Source organism: Lissotriton vulgaris, chromosome 5, assembly GCF_964263255.1.
Source record: "Lissotriton vulgaris chromosome 5, aLisVul1.2, whole genome shotgun sequence".
Lineage (NCBI taxonomy): Eukaryota > Metazoa > Chordata > Amphibia > Caudata > Salamandridae > Lissotriton > Lissotriton vulgaris.
Genome location: NC_141693.1, coordinates 677,425,263 through 677,442,811, shown reverse-complemented (window position 1 = coordinate 677,442,811; position 17,549 = coordinate 677,425,263).

Genomic DNA, 17,549 nt, shown 5'->3' with positions numbered 1-17,549 from the left:
ATAAGGCTTTCTTTAACTCGTCAAAAGCTTGTGTATGTTCCCGAGTCCAAGGGAGGACAGTCGAAGACGCTGCCTCCTGTGTTGTCAACTGTATAAGTGGTTTAGCTAGAAATGCATATTGTGGAATCCATTGTCTGCAGTAGGAAGTGAGTCCAATAAAGGCTCGTACTTCTTTCTGTGTCTTGGGTTGCGGAAGATGTGCAATTAACTGAATTCGTTCGGGTGTCAGCTGCCTACCCCACTTGGACAGCAAGTGCCCAAGGTACACCACTTGCTGGGCACAGAATTGTAGCTTCGAAGGAGACACCTTGTGTCCCTTGTCCGCCAAAAAATGCAAAACTGTCAGTGATGCTTGTTCACATTCTGGTTCACTACGGGCTGTGATCAATAGATCATCGACGTATTGGAGTAGGGCAGTGTTGGCAGGCATGTGAATACTGTCAAGTTGTCGTTTTAATGCTTGGCTGTAGATGTTGGGGCTTTCTGTGAATCCTTGAGGTGCGCGTGCAAATTTGAAGCTTCGGCCATTTAAACAGAAACCGAAAAGGTATTGGCTTTCCGGATCAATGGGCACACTAAAGAAAGCGTTCTTGAGGTCTATTACAGTAAAGAACGTTGCTTCGGAATCAATAGCTGCCACTAGGGATGAATTGTCTGGGACCACCGGATACTGTGGTACAATGCATTTATTTAATTCCCGTAAATCGATCACTAATCGATAAACTGGAGGTGCATTTGGATCTGTACGTTTAAGAATTGGAATGATAGGGGAATTACAAACATTGGAGTCGGTTTCTACAACCACTCCTTGTGCAATGAGCTCGTCAATGATTTTCAGTAAAGCCACTACAGCATCTGGGGGTAACTTGTATTGTCGGATACGTGGTAGTACCACTCCTGGCTTGAGTGTGACACGATATGGAGTAATGTGCATACAACCAACATCAGTGGGGCCTTTTGCCCATAAATGTGCAGGTACATTCTGTAATCTGGGGTCAAAATCTCTCAATACATAATGTCCCTTAAAATCATGAAGGAACAACCTGACTCCTTCCGGAGAACAACAAATTACGGCTCCTAGAGCTTTCAGGGTCTTTATACCAAGCAAGTTTTCTGGACAAGATTTCGTGAGCAATGAGTCTGTAGTACGAGATAATGGACCAACTGCTAGGGGAACTGGTTTCGATACTTCATTAACTATAGGCTTTCCTGAAAATCCAAGGGAAACATTCTGTGAGCCTGAGAGGGGTGCCCCTGGAACCTCGTCATGACTGATGGTCGTTCTGCTTGCCCCTGTGTCAATCAAAAACTTTCTATCTTTCCCTAATACCTGACTGTGTACATAAGGACCTTCTTGATCTACAGGAACCTCGATAAGGGGCAAGCCAACCTCCCTCTCTAGGCTGTTTCATGTGTACTGCTGATAATCGGGATAGTCAGATTGTGCATACTGGTACATCTGCTGCGTAACATGTTGTGTTGCGGCAATGGGTTGTGGCTGTGGTACCGCTACGGTCTGTTGTGGAATCTGCATAGGCTGAATATTCTGTGGAACGTGTTGTTGGACCTGGTCCTGTCTAGGAGGACGCGGCCTCTCTTTAGTTTTACCTGTGGCTATATTGTGTTTCAAAACTGCACAATCGTTTACATAGTGACCTGGCTGTTTACAATAGTTGCATGTCCCTTTAACAGGAGGTGCTGAATTTGAATTGTTGGATTGTGTCGTACCCCTTTTATGACCATCAGCTGGAACTGTCTGAGCAACTAGTACTTTCATTTTCGTGTCTTTCATACGTCTCTGTTCGTGATCATGTTCCTCCCTAATTCTGTTCTGGTGGTACTGTAACATTTGTAACATTTGGGAAGGCGTATTAGCTTGCCATGTGCTCTCGACTTTCAGTACACGATTCTTAACCTGGGGCAGGGAATTCTCGACTAATTTTGACACAAAAAGGTGTGGGTATGACTCGCTACTTGTTTTCAGGCCACTATTAATAATAAAACATTTCTCGAATCTGGAATAAAAATCACTAGTGTCTTCGTCGTGTTTCTGTTTGCAGGCTGAGATTGCATCCCAATCCTCCTTTTTAGTTGCCAACAACCTTGGCAAAACCTGTACTAATAATCCTGGTAATGCTTTAGTTTTCTCTCCAAGACCTAAACCTGGGGTTCGACCAGTTTCTTCGGTTTCTAATTCCGCCCAATTAATCTTTTTGTCTCCCACCTCCCATTCTTTTTCCTTTAGTTTCTCGTAAATACCGGTAGGCAATAACACTTTCAGTATTTTCATAATGTCGGGATAGGTGTAATCTCCCATGAGTAATATGTCTTTTATTTCACGGTGAAAACCTGTAGGGTCTTTATCATGACTGGGCACTATTTTCTTCATTTTTAATAATTCCATTTTAGTTATGGGCGTGTATACAAACACGCGTTCAAGGGTATTATCGGGTTCCCGGATTGGATGTACTTCTCGTAAAGGATTCTGTTTGCCTAGGTGATATGGTTGCCTGACTGGGGGTGGAACAGAAACAAGATGTGGAGTCAAGAAAGTTCTATATTTATGACGTTGTTCTAAAATCATTTCAATTAGATCGGTACCTAGACCTCTCCATCTTCTCAGGAGTAAGTCTTGCAATAAATTATATAACGGACCTGGATCGGATGCTTGGTTTTCATACTGTATAATAAGGTGTTGGGTCATGTATATACCAGCTAATCGCTGTTCTTCTGGAGTAAGACTTAAAAATGTTTGCACTACTGAATCGTCTTTATATATGCTGTCATCCCCGGCCCACTGTACTGCGGACCGAGCTAGTTCCTGATCACGTAAGGTATTGAGTTCGTGATAACCTACTCTTTCTTTCAGTACTTTATCAGTAATTTGGAATATATGTTCAAGGGAACATCGCTCTGGTATCGGACAAAGGTAACGTTTCTTGTTTTCTAAACGAATGGGTCTGTCGAAGGGCCTATCAAGAGGATATGGTCTAGTGAGTTTCTCTCTACCTGCATATGCCACCATGTCTCCCCTCGCTAGTAGCGAGGTTTCTGCTGGATTCTCTGGTTCTTCCTCATCTGAGGTTTCTTTATCGTCTGACTCGAGTTGCCTTTCAGATTCTCGTCGAGCATGTATTGCTACTATTTCTTTACGGATCTTTCTAATCATAGCATGTATACATTTCTCTCTATCATGTTTACCCTCTGCAATATTCTGACTCCATTTTGACAATCTCTCCATTTCTTCTTGCGGAAAACTGGGCTGATCTTGTTCCCTTATCAAACAATTAATCAAAAATCGCATTATTAAACCTTGTGTCTCAACTTTCTGATGTGCCATGGCTTCACTAAAACACTCCGGTCTGTCTCCTGTTCTGATAAAATGATATATATTGTCTAGATGGTCTGGCATTTCCGGTAATAACACCAAATAATCTGTAACACGTCTTAAACGCAGAGAGGCTAACATCATGGGACCTGTTTTGCCAGGCACTGTATCATATCTGCAATCTGTGAGCTGTTCTTTAAGCTTTTCGGCTGGGGCTGCTTTAGGTGTACGCTGCATTGCTAATTCTCTCATTGTCATTCGCTGTAAATGTGGCGGGGTGCGATAACCTCCTGTAGCACCTCCTGATGCGGAGGCTTGAGCATAACCTGACTGTAGGGTCGGTATTTGTAACGGGGTTGGGCCCTGAACAGCGCCGGGCCCAAAGGGATTAAGCGGATGAATACCTGGGAGAACAATAGGGGAAGTGACAACAGGTGCGGGAAACGGTGCGGGAGGGGTCTGCTGTTGCGGACCTGGGAGCGGATGATCAGCAGGTGGTACAGGTGCAGGTGGTAGGGGTACATTGATGGGTACATTGGTGTATGCGGGAGCTACGTCGTCTAAATAGGAAGAAAGGAAAATGTCCGCTGCAGTCTTATGACGTAATTTAGTTGGGACCAATGGAGGGGGCAGATCTTTCGGTATTTCCGGGGTCGCCTTGGGCAGGCCCTCGGCCAGGACTGGATACAGTCCTGTCATGATTGCATTGCTTTGCTTCTCGTTGTTCTGTTCTAACTCTTTCTCCTTCTTCTAATAGTTCTTTTTCTTTAGCTTTTTCGGAAACTTCTCTACTTTTCTCAACTTTTCTGAGTGCCTTCTCTGTCCGTCTATGTGATTCTTTACGCCATAGTTCAATGGCATCTTTCTGTGACTGTCTGGCTTTCTTTTTCCACAACGCTTCCTCTACTCTCATGATGCACTCGGCATCCCATGTCCCTGTAACGGGCCATCTCTGATTCTCGGCTAAGTCTTTCGTATAATCCACCCACAAGTCTAAGTATAATATGGCATCTAAGCCGTGCTTGTGGTACATAAAATGTCCAGGAGTGTCCCTGGGTGGGATGGGAACTGCTTCTTCGAGTATCCCTTTCCTAGTTCCTATCTGTCGTAACTTCGAAAATAAAGGCATAGCTACCTCGATCTAGACACAATAAACACAGTAAGAAAATGCAAACAATCACTCATACCACGACATTAAAAACCCATTGAAACATTTCGAAACGAACAATAATAACTGGATAACTGAATACTAGATGCACTGCTAAACAGTACAGATACACTGCTAAAACAGTGCAGACCGGATCTGTGTACCCAAACCCGTCTTGACCGGACACAAATTAATGCACCCGTCTTGATGCGTCCCTAGCAACGGTACTCACCGGGAAGCACGGAAGGGAAGGCCTCGGAAACTCGACTGGACTGGACCGCTACGACGTCACTGCTGCTGCTGCTGCGCACTACGCATGCGCCTCGACGCTACAGGTGGGCCTCTCGATACCTCGGACACTGCTCTCTCGGCTGGGCTCTGGTCGGGATCCTCCGCACTCCTCACTGCCTCGTCTGGATGTCGACCGCAGTCTCTGTCACCTCCGTAGGCCTGAGGGAGATACAGGAAAACCTGCAGATGCGCATGGGGTCCGTCACAGCTGTAGTCGGGGCAAAGCCTGCGACGCATCACCGGCGCGTGGGGTGGGGGAGGGGTACCTATTCGGGCGCCAAATTATGTGGTAAATATTTTACCGTATACGAGTTTTCCATATAATTTCGGACAAGTAAAGAAATAGCTCAATCAAATGAGAGGCAGAGTCCGTGGTGTCTGAGTCTTAAGGGCTTTAATCAAGAATGATGACTTGAGCCATGGAAATCTATTCCATCAATACAAGGGTTCGGGTATGCAATGATGGCAGAAAGATGTCAACGATTTATTAACAGTACATGACATATATAGTAAAATCTCCAAAATTAGAGAGTCTCCCAGGGACCAGAAAGGACTGGGTAATTAGAACTATATCAAAATATTTCCTTTCTGTGTATTGATCTTTCAGTTGGTGACCATACGGCCTACACACTTAAATTGTTGTTACATTATATTTACCATCATCTGATTACCAATGGAACGCCACACATCAATATTATTCTTTATAACTCTCAAAGTTTTATTAAAATTTCATTAAAATGTTGTTTTGTGAAGAAATTTCTTTAGAATCAAACACATATTTCATTGGTACACCATATAGATACAGTTATATTTATAAATTTATAAAAAGTGTGCTCTGTTACAATTTTATCCACTATCTAACAAATCCAAATTACGGTATCTACTGCAGAGTCACACCACAAATTAAGAATCCTGGTGTAATAAAATTAAATGCATTGTACAAACAAATTATACACATTAAAAAGTCCCATTGTCGACGCGTTTCGGTGCGTAGATATACATTTGTGGCACCTTCCTCAGGACAGACGTAATGTTAAAACCAATGATTTGAACTTCTTTCTACAAAAGACACAAATAAATATAATCAATACTTTATACCTCTAGAGAGTTTTTTCTAACTGAGTGTGGACTAATTTTATTGAGGTTCACTTTTGATATATCTGATGCTCTTACTTGAATATTAGATTATGGGGTCCTTATGTTAATCTTTCAGGACTTCTTCACTTTTCATGAAGCGTACAGATAAATTCGTTCTCACCATCTACATTCCCTTTCGATGGCCTTTCTATGGATAGAAAGCATGGAGTTATACACCATACTGAAAATGAGTCCTTAGCTAATACCTTCCAATCTCATACGTTACTTACTCTTGGGGTTACTAAATGGCCCCTTAGAGAAAACGTCTTAATATAGCAGAAGTCCTTTTCGATTTAAGGTCCGTTTCTTTTCTGCACTTTTAGCCGCGCCTGTAAATAGTGCACATTTACTTTGGCAGTTTATTGTATTAATATTATGTTTACTGTTATTAATACTGTGTGGGACTAAAGGCACCTATACATACCCGTAGCTTTTGTTAATATAGCCGACACCCAGGCTTTTCTTTTCGCACAGCGCCTCACAGGGTCTAATGTTACCTGTTCCTAAAAGAGATGTGCTTATATTTTAGTAAGTCGGGTCTCTTAATTTCTGGATGTTCTGTCCTAACATGCGTTTAGGTTTACATACCTTTTAAGGGTGGAGGTTTCTTTAAAATGCCCAGGATGCAGCTGTTAATATTCTTAAGCCGTTACTGGTGTTCACTGATTGTTGGAGGATATCTCTTCCCTCTTTTTCAACCTAGATGGTAAATACGGCATATATCTGGTGAGGGTCCCTTTTTTTTACACTCGCTTCCTGGTTGTTACATTGTGACTATTTTTTAAAATTTTAGGATTCTTTATGGCAAATCTGGGACTCCACTCCGTGGTACATGTAAGGGTCCCACTCTGTTTCTTATATTATTACCCTTGAACCCTTTACAATGGGGATGATTTTACATTAAGCCCTAGTCACAAGTCAGGGGTTCCCACAACCTCCCATCGACTCGCCTAGCTCTCGGGGACAGATTGCTCACCTTTTCAGTGCGGGCGTTGTGGTGGCTCAGCATACATCGGACCTTCAACTGGCGGCTTCCTCCTGCTTCTGCTAGCCTGACTCGGAGGTGCCGATCTTTTATACTTTGTTGCTCAATTTAATTAGTCCCAATTAGTACAATTATTCAATTATTCCAAGGGACAGACGCCATACTTGTAGTTTATTCACGATTTTTGATGAGGCTGAGACACTTCCGTCCTCTCGATGGTTTCATGGAGGCTGTATATTTATGCTTAATTGGCGCTACCCTGAGTCGGGAATGCATATTACTTTTTTAATATAATTTTATGAACTTCAGGGTTCTGATTCACCTCGTCTCCCGGATCGTGTTTATTCACGCTAGTACTCGCGGGTCCCGTATTTCCGCGCCATTTTGGTAGTTTTCCGTATTAAATTAAACTACCAGGATCAGTGTTCGCGCCCCGGGGTCGTCAGAACAAAATCTTGCTGGTCTACTTCTTTTTGTAATTTGTGCCCGCTACACAACGGGTAAATGTGCCTATTTATTTAGGGACATCGCGAACCATTTGTTTTTTATCTACACGGGTCAATTTTAATCCGAATCATGTTATCTGTCCCTGAATACCAATTGAGGTATTTGTTGCTGATTCACTCTTCATGCTACGTAGATTTTGGGAAGCATTATTCGTTTTCTAATACAGAAGGGTCAGAGATAACCACTGTTTCATTATCCATCTATGTTATCTGACAGACAGCTTATTCTTCAATATTTAAGGAGACAGGTCTACTTAAATTAGATTAACCAGTTCATTGATAATAGTACAGTAATACATCTTGCTGCAACTAGTGGTAATAACAGGCTTGTTGTAGGCTGTCAAATACTGTGTACAAAATTCACACCAATACAAATCAGTGGGAAAAATTCACATATGTCATAATCTCGTAGTTATTTTCATATAGTGATTGGTATTGCGAACAGGTGAATTCATATAGGGCTACTACAATATACCTGGTCCACATATTACAACCATTGCGCAGATGTCATATTATCGAATCATTCTGTCCCACTCCTCCCGAGAGTTTAACCCATGGTAGTATGACTTAAATTTGGACATATAGAACTGTTCCCGTTGTTTTCGTTTTTTATTCAAATCACCCCCTCTCGCAGAGATCTTGATTTTCTCCAAAATAAACCACTTGATTTCATCAAGGTTATGTTTTTCCGCTATCCAATGATCTACCAGTGGGGCATTCTTTTTTTGGTTTCTGATCGCGGAGCGGTGTTCTGTCAGGCGTAGGCGCATTTCGCGTCCTGTTTCGCCGATGTAACATTTGTTGCATGGACACAGCAATAGGTACACCACGTTTGCAGTGCGGCAATTGACGTGTTCATTCATCCAGTGGGTTATCCCCTGCACCTCCAACTTATCAGTCTTGATAACATTCTTACAGTGTGTGCAGGAGCCACAAGGTAAATTACCCCTAATGGGATTATTTGTCACAACATCTCTTTGTCCTCCCCGCTTTGGCTCTTTGAAAGTGTGTACTAGATGGTTTCTTATGGTCTTATTCCTCCTGTAAGCATAAACTGGTTTTGCCATAGATGTTGTTCCTGCTTTATTTAATATGGTCCAGTTTTTGTTTATGAGGTTCTTTACTTTATTGCTGAAGCCATTAAAGTCACTCACCATGATGATTTTTTCATCACTACTGCATTTCTGTTTATGTGACACCTCAAAAAAACTGTCACGATTATAATATTTAGCTCGCTTATAAGCTTGTTTTATTAGGCGCTTGGGGTAGCCTCTTTGTGCAAGCTTAGTTTTTAAGTTCGCTGCATGTTTTTCATAGCTTGCCCTATCACTGCAGTTCCGCCTTATTCTCAGGAACTGACTAAAGGGTATCCCATCTTTTTGGCATCTGGGATGATAGCTTTCATGATGAAGGAGCGTATTTCGATCAGTCGGCTTTACAAACAGGTCCACATTTAAGACTCCTTCTCTTTCATGGATTTTGATATCAAGGAAGTCTACTGCCTCTTGGCTTTTGTTTGAAGTAAACTTGAGGTTCGGATCCCCACAGTTTATCCATTCTAAAAAGTTGTCTAGATCTTTTTCTTCGCCCTCCCAAATGAAAAAAATATCATCTATAAAACGTGACCAGCACTTCACATTCTCAAAAAATGGACACATTTCATTATAGATATGTTGGCTCTCAAAGTTCCCCACATATAGGCATGCCAGACTGGGAGCACATGTGGCTCCCATACTGGTACCCTTGATTTGACAATAATAGTCTTGGTTAAAAAGAAAAATGTTATTTTTTAAGATTATCTCTATACACTCTAGTATAAAAGAGTTTTGTGAGGTTAAGTCTCCATTTTCATCACTTAAAATGCCATTCATCATTCTGACAGTATCTTCTTGCGGAATGTTTGTGTATAATGCTTCGATGTCGAGGCACACCAGCCACTGAGTCTCCTTATTAAATTCTCTACCCTCTATTTTTGAGATCATATGGGTGGTGTCCTTTACATATGAGGGTAATTCCGTGACCAAAGGTTGAATAAAGTGGTCAACGTATTTACTGAGGGGCTCAGTCAAAGAGTCTATTCCGGACACTATCGGGCGCATTGGAGGATCCTCCAAATTTTTATGCACTTTAGGCAACCCGTATAGTGCCGGGATTCTAGGATTTTCGTTTATCAGGAATCTGTATTCCTCCTCACAGATAACATTATCTTCCTTTGCGAAGTTTACAATGTCGAGAACTTTTTTCTTAAGATTATTCCATTCCCTCACGTTACTTGGTTTATAATGTAACTCATTATTTAAGAGTGTTAGCATTCTAGCTTCATAATCTTTGGTGTCTAACACCACTATGCTCCCCCCCTTATCTCCAGGTTTTATAGTTATTTCTTCACAGGAAGCCAGGGTTTTTAGAGCATCCCTTTCCTCTTTTGAAAGATTGTTTTCTGTCCATATTTTTGTGTCTAATAATTTTTCAAGGCCTATGGTCACAGCTTTTTCAAAAGTATCTACTTCGGGGCCTACCATCCCTATGTTGGGAGTCCATGTGGATAAAGGTTTGAGGCCGGACTTGTTGGTAGTTTCTCTATCTTCCTTGCCCATAAAGAACTTCTTAAGTCTTATCTTTCTAAATAGGTCCCTCACATCCCTTTCAATATTAAATCTGCAGCCCATTGTGCTAGGGGCGAACCCCAAACCCTTTTCGAGGACACTAGTTTCATGCTCACTCAATGCTTTATTAGAAAGGTTTATTATTGGGGCTTTTTGGACTTCACCCTCCCTTGTCTTTTCCTGATTCGGGGATATTGGGTTTTCTCCTATTAATCCCATTCTTTCTGACTGCGGGTCCGCATATAGGGTCTCCGTGTCATTCCTCCTGTTTGTTGATTGCCCTGACGTCCCCTCCCCCGGGCTCTGAAACCACGTTGTTGTCTCCTCTGTGGCTATATCTTTCCTTAGCTTGTTTGTTTTCTTATTTATCATGTACTCCTGGTATCCATTGATGTCCTCCTTTCAAGGAAAGCTGGACTCTAATCGCGAACAGGTGCAGTCGCGATTGGATGCTGCTCATAATAGAGACTGCCCAAGCCATAATTGTAATAGAGAGGGAAGAAATTGAGACCCTTGAAAAACAGCTAAATGAGAGTACAGCGTTGGAGGAAGCTAAGAAGAAATTAGAAGAGATAAAGGAGGACATCAATGGATACCAGGAGTACATGATAAATAAGAAAACAAACAAGCTAAGGAAAGATATAGCTAATTATAAAATTGAAACTGTGTATCCACTATACCCAAAAAGATTATTATGAGCAACCAGCACCTACAGAATATAACGGTAAACACTTCAATTACAATAGGAATCGGTATCATAAGAAGAATGTCACATTCTCTGATACCTCCTATAATAGCTCTGAATCGGAAGGGGAAAACCATCAAGATCCTAGAAACAAAACTGATGACAGACAAGGAGGCCAGACAAACAGAGAATACCAACCAGTTTTTTTAGGTCAGCCACAGAGGAGACAACAACGTGGTTTCAGAGCCCGGGGGAGGGGACGTCAGGGCAATCAACAAACAGGAGGAATGACACGGAGACCCTATATGCGGACCCGCAGTCAGAAAGAATGGGATTAATAGGAGAAAACCCAATATCCCCGAATCAGGAAAAGACAAGGGAGGGTGAAGTCCAAAAAGCCCCAATAATAAACCTTTCTAATAAAGCATTGAGTGAGCATGAAACTAGTGTCCTCGAAAAGGGTTTGGGGTTCGCCCCTAGCACAATGGGCTGCAGATTTAATATTGAAAGGGATGTGAGGGACCTATTTAGAAAGATAAGACTTAAGAAGTTCTTTATGGGCAAGGAAGATAGAGAAACTACCAACAAGTCCGGCCTCAAACCTTTATCCACATGGACTCCCAACATAGGGATGGTAGGCCCCGAAGTAGATACTTTTGAAAAAGCTGTGACCATAGGCCTTGAAAAATTATTAGACACAAAAATATGGACAGAAAACAATCTTTCAAAAGAGGAAAGGGATGCTCTAAAAACCCTGGCTTCCTGTGAAGAAATAACTATAAAACCTGGAGATAAGGGGGGGAGCATAGTGGTGTTAGACACCAAAGATTATGAAGCTAGAATGCTAACACTCTTAAATAATGAGTTACATTATAAACCAAGTAACGTGAGGGAATGGAATAATCTTAAGAAAAAAGTTCTCGACATTGTAAACTTCGCAAAGGAAGATAATGTTATCTGTGAGGAGGAATACAGATTCCTGATAAACGAAAATCCTAGAATCCCGGCACTATACGGGTTGCCTAAAGTGCATAAAAATTTGGAGGATCCTCCAATGCGCCCGATAGTGTCCGGAATAGACTCTTTGACTGAGCCCCTCAGTAAATACGTTGACCACTTTATTCAACCTTTGGTCACGGAATTACCCTCATATGTAAAGGACACCACCCATATGATCTCAAAAATAGAGGGTAGAGAATTTAATAAGGAGACTCAGTGGCTGGTGTGCCTCGACATCGAAGCATTATACACAAACATTCCGCAAGAAGATACTGTCAGAATGATGAATGGCATTTTAAGTGATGAAAATGGAGACTTAACCTCACAAAACTCTTTTATACTAGAGTGTATAGAGATAATCTTAAAAAATAACATTTTTCTTTTTAACCAAGACTATTATTGTCAAATCAAGGGTACCAGTATGGGAGCCACATGTGCTCCCAGTCTGGCATGCCTATATGTGGGGAACTTTGAGAGCCAACATATCTATAATGAAATGTGTCCATTTTTTGAGAATGTGAAGTGCTGGTCACGTTTTATAGATGATATTTTTTTCATTTGGGAGGGCGAAGAAAAAGATCTAGACAACTTTTTAGAATGGATAAACTGTGGGGATCCGAACCTCAAGTTTACTTCAAACAAAAGCCAAGAGGCAGTAGACTTCCTTGATATCAAAATCCATGAAAGAGAAGGAGTCTTAAATGTGGACCTGTTTGTAAAGCCGACTGATCGAAATACGCTCCTTCATCATGAAAGCTATCATCCCAGATGCCAAAAAGATGGGATACCCTTTAGTCAGTTCCTGAGAATAAGGCGGAACTGCAGTGATAGGGCAAGCTATGAAAAACATGCAGCGAACTTAAAAACTAAGCTTGCACAAAGAGGCTACCCCAAGCGCCTAATAAAACAAGCTTATAAGCGAGCTAAATATTATAATCGTGACAGTTTTTTTGAGGTGTCACATAAACAGAAATGCAGTAGTGATGAAAAAATCATCATGGTGAGTGACTTTAATGGCTTCAGCAATAAAGTAAAGAACCTCATAAACAAAAACTGGACCATATTAAATAAAGCAGGAACAACATCTATGGCAAAACCAGTTTATGCTTACAGGAGGAATAAGACCATAAGAAACCATCTAGTACACACTTTCAAAGAGCCAAAGCGGGGAGGACAAAGAGATGTTGTGACAAATAATCCCATTAGGGGTAATTTACCTTGTGGCTCCTGCACACACTGTAAGAATGTTATCAAGACTGATAAGTTGGAGGTGCAGGGGATAACCCACTGGATGAATGAACACGTCAATTGCCGCACTGCAAACGTGGTGTACCTATTGCTGTGTCCATGCAACAAATGTTACATCGGCGAAACAGGACGCGAAATGCGCCTACGCCTGACAGAACACCGCTCCGCGATCAGAAACCAAAAAAAGAATGCCCCACTGGTAGATCATTGGATAGCGGAAAAACATAACCTTGATGAAATCAAGTGGTTTATTTTGGAGAAAATCAAGATCTCTGCGAGAGGGGGTGATTTGAATAAAAAACGAAAACAACGGGAACAGTTCTATATGTCCAAATTTAAGTCATACTACCATGGGTTAAACTCTCGGGAGGAGTGGGACAGAATGATTCGATAATATGACATCTGCGCAATGGTTGTAATATGTGGACCAGGTATATTGTAGTAGCCCTATATGAATTCACCTGTTCGCAATACCAATCACTATATGAAAATAACTACGAGATTATGACATATGTGAATTTTTCCCACTGATTTGTATTGGTGTGAATTTTGTACACAGTATTTGACAGCCTACAACAAGCCTGTTATTACCACTAGTTGCAGCAAGATGTATTACTGTACTATTATCAATGAACTGGTTAATCTAATTTAAGTAGACCTGTCTCCTTAAATATTGAAGAATAAGCTGTCTGTCAGATAACATAGATGGATAATGAAACAGTGGTTATCTCTGACCCTTCTGTATTAGAAAACGAATAATGCTTCCCAAAATCTACGTAGCATGAAGAGTGAATCAGCAACAAATACCTCAATTGGTATTCAGGGACAGATAACATGATTCGGATTAAAATTGACCCGTGTAGATAAAAAACAAATGGTTCGCGATGTCCCTAAATAAATAGGCACATTTACCCGTTGTGTAGCGGGCACAAATTACAAAAAGAAGTAGACCAGCAAGATTTTGTTCTGACGACCCCGGGGCGCGAACACTGATCCTGGTAGTTTAATTTAATACGGAAAACTACCAAAATGGCGCGGAAATACGGGACCCGCGAGTACTAGCGTGAATAAACACGATCCGGGAGACGAGGTGAATCAGAACCCTGAAGTTCATAAAATTATATTAAAAAAGTAATATGCATTCCCGACTCAGGGTAGCGCCAATTAAGCATAAATATACAGCCTCCATGAAACCATCGAGAGGACGGAAGTGTCTCAGCCTCATCAAAAATCGTGAATAAACTACAAGTATGGCGTCTGTCCCTTGGAATAATTGAATAATTGTACTAATTGGGACTAATTAAATTGAGCAACAAAGTATAAAAGATCGGCACCTCCGAGTCAGGCTAGCAGAAGCAGGAGGAAGCCGCCAGTTGAAGGTCCGATGTATGCTGAGCCACCACAACGCCCGCACTGAAAAGGTGAGCAATCTGTCCCCGAGAGCTAGGCGAGTCGATGGGAGGTTGTGGGAACCCCTGACTTGTGACTAGGGCTTAATGTAAAATCATCCCCATTGTAAAGGGTTCAAGGGTAATAATATAAGAAACAGAGTGGGACCCTTACATGTACCACGGAGTGGAGTCCCAGATTTGCCATAAAGAATCCTAAAATTTTAAAAAATAGTCACAATGTAACAACCAGGAAGCGAGTGTAAAAAAAAGGGACCCTCACCAGATATATGCCGTATTTACCATCTAGGTTGAAAAAGAGGGAAGAGATATCCTCCAACAATCAGTGAACACCAGTAACGGCTTAAGAATATTAACAGCTGCATCCTGGGCATTTTAAAGAAACCTCCACCCTTAAAAGGTATGTAAACCTAAACGCATGTTAGGACAGAACATCCAGAAATTAAGAGACCCGACTTACTAAAATATAAGCACATCTCTTTTAGGAACAGGTAACATTAGACCCTGTGAGGCGCTGTGCGAAAAGAAAAGCCTGGGTGTCGGCTATATTAACAAAAGCTACGGGTATGTATAGGTGCCTTTAGTCCCACACAGTATTAATAACAGTAAACATAATATTAATACAATAAACTGCCAAAGTAAATGTGCACTATTTACAGGCGCGGCTAAAAGTGCAGAAAAGAAACGGACCTTAAATCGAAAAGGACTTCTGCTATATTAAGACGTTTTCTCTAAGGGGCCATTTAGTAACCCCAAGAGTAAGTAACGTATGAGATTGGAAGGTATTAGCTAAGGACTCATTTTCAGTATGGTGTATAACTCCATGCTTTCTATCCATAGAAAGGCCATCGAAAGGGAATGTAGATGGTGAGAACGAATTTATCTGTACGCTTCATGAAAAGTGAAGAAGTCCTGAAAGATTAACATAAGGACCCCATAATCTAATATTCAAGTAAGAGCATCAGATATATCAAAAGTGAACCTCAATAAAATTAGTCCACACTCAGTTAGAAAAAACTCTCTAGAGGTATAAAGTATTGATTATATTTATTTGTGTCTTTTGTAGAAAGAAGTTCAAATCATTGGTTTTAACATTACGTCTGTCCTGAGGAAGGTGCCACAAATGTATATCTACGCACCGAAACGCGTCGAAACTGGGACTTTTTAATGTGTATAATTTGTTTGTACAATGCATTTAATTTTATTACACCAGGATTCTTAATTTGTGGTGTGACTCTGCAGTAGATACCGTAATTTGGATTTGTTAGATAGTGGATAAAATTGTAACAGAGCACACTTTCTATAAATTTATAAATATAACTGTATCTATATGGTGTACCAATGAAATATGTGTTTGATTCTAAAGAAATTTCTTCACAAAACAACATTTTAATGAAATTTTAATAAAACTTTGAGAGTTATAAAGAATAATATTGATGTGTGGCGTTCCATTGGTAATCAGATGATGGTAAATATAATGTAACAACAATTTAAGTGTGTAGGCCGTATGGTCACCAACTGAAAGATCAATACACAGAAAGGAAATATTTTGATATATATAGTAAAATGACACAGTAGCATTGAATACAGTAGGCGTGACAAGTGAAATGTATATGATAAGAACACATGTGCGTAGCAAAAAGGCGTGAACAAGGGTGTGCACAGAGGCGTGTACTAGAAACGTCACAAAAAAGTGTCACAAGTGGGTGGATGATTAGAGAATTCTTGCAGAGTCAGCTGAAACCTGTGGCCTGAATGCACGCGCAGTTATTTTTGACGTGTGATTGATGTACATCTGGAGGAAGCTAAGGGACTGACTTTTAGCACTAGTAGAGGAGACAGAAGTCTGGCATGTCAGATCGACCTGTCCCTATAACACATCTGATATCTAGTATTTGGAGGATGTTTAATCTAGAGTAAAAGGTCTCTTGGGCAGAGGCTACTCTATACTGAATGTTAGTGCGTGCATAGGTGTCTGCATGTCTATGTGCGGGGCCATGGGCCTACTCTGGCAACGGGAACTGTAAATTACTTGCACGGAGACAGGAAGACTTGCTCTTTGCTCTGCAGCCGGGCATATGTTTACCTAAATCACTAGACAGGAATGTGTTTTCGAGGAGCTGAACTGGCTACGCTGATAACTTGAAGGTAAAATACTGTTTTTTTTGGCAGGCAGACCAGGCCGAGCCGGGCACCGCTCGCTTGGCAGGAAGTAAGACAGAGGTCAGGGATGCATCTCCATGCTACAGCTTTCAGAAGCAGAGACAGAAGTGGCTTGAAGACAGGAATCAGGGCCTAGCTCGGCAGAGCCAGGAAAAACGTGAAAGTGCACCATGTAAAGACGGTGGCACGGCATACTTAGGAACTGAATTATCGATCCATTCATGGTGGATCTGATAGAGGACATGTTAACGTTGGACGCAAATGTATTTGCGTCTTCAGATTCGGTTGTGGAGGGAAATTACATGTACTTGAAACTCGTACATGGAGCCGTTGGGGTACACGTTGGGGACACATTTGACCATAAAAATTTCAATTACCTCAGACCTACAGAACACTTGCAAACTATAACCATTTTATATTGATAGGAACAACATTGGGGCATCTTTACCACCATAGTGAGCCTGTTAGGTCGCACATGAATGGCAATATTGTTGAGCCATAGAGGGAAAATTGGAAGCAGTTCAACGAGTGTCAGGAAAAAAAAACGTACTTGCACAATACCATGATATAAACGAGCAAGATTAAGGAGTTGTGTTCTAGGCATCTTTGACCTCCATAATTAGTCCTTGTGAGTAGAATGAATGTTATTTAGGGGCACAGGTGCAACTCCTGGTTTACCCCTTGAGCCCTGGCACTGCCTTTGGGACCTTTTGCCTCAAAAGTGGCAAATGCATGTGGATAGGACAAAATATTAACCAGTAAGAACCCAGGCTCGCCATAGCCAATCACAATGCTGAACTGCAGCGTTGTGATTGGTCTAAGTGTTAGTGGATCAGCGCTCAGATTGGGACTGAGGGCCTGGGCATGTTCCCCACCAGGCTGTGTAATACAGGCTGATGGGAACATGCAAAGTGCGCAGACCTGCTAGCCAGGGCCATAAATGATGGCCAAGCAATCATGCCTACTTGGAGTGTGCAAACCACTTCTTCACCTTTGCTTCCAGCCCCGTCCCACCCTAACCTAGCCACAAACCTGACAAAAATAA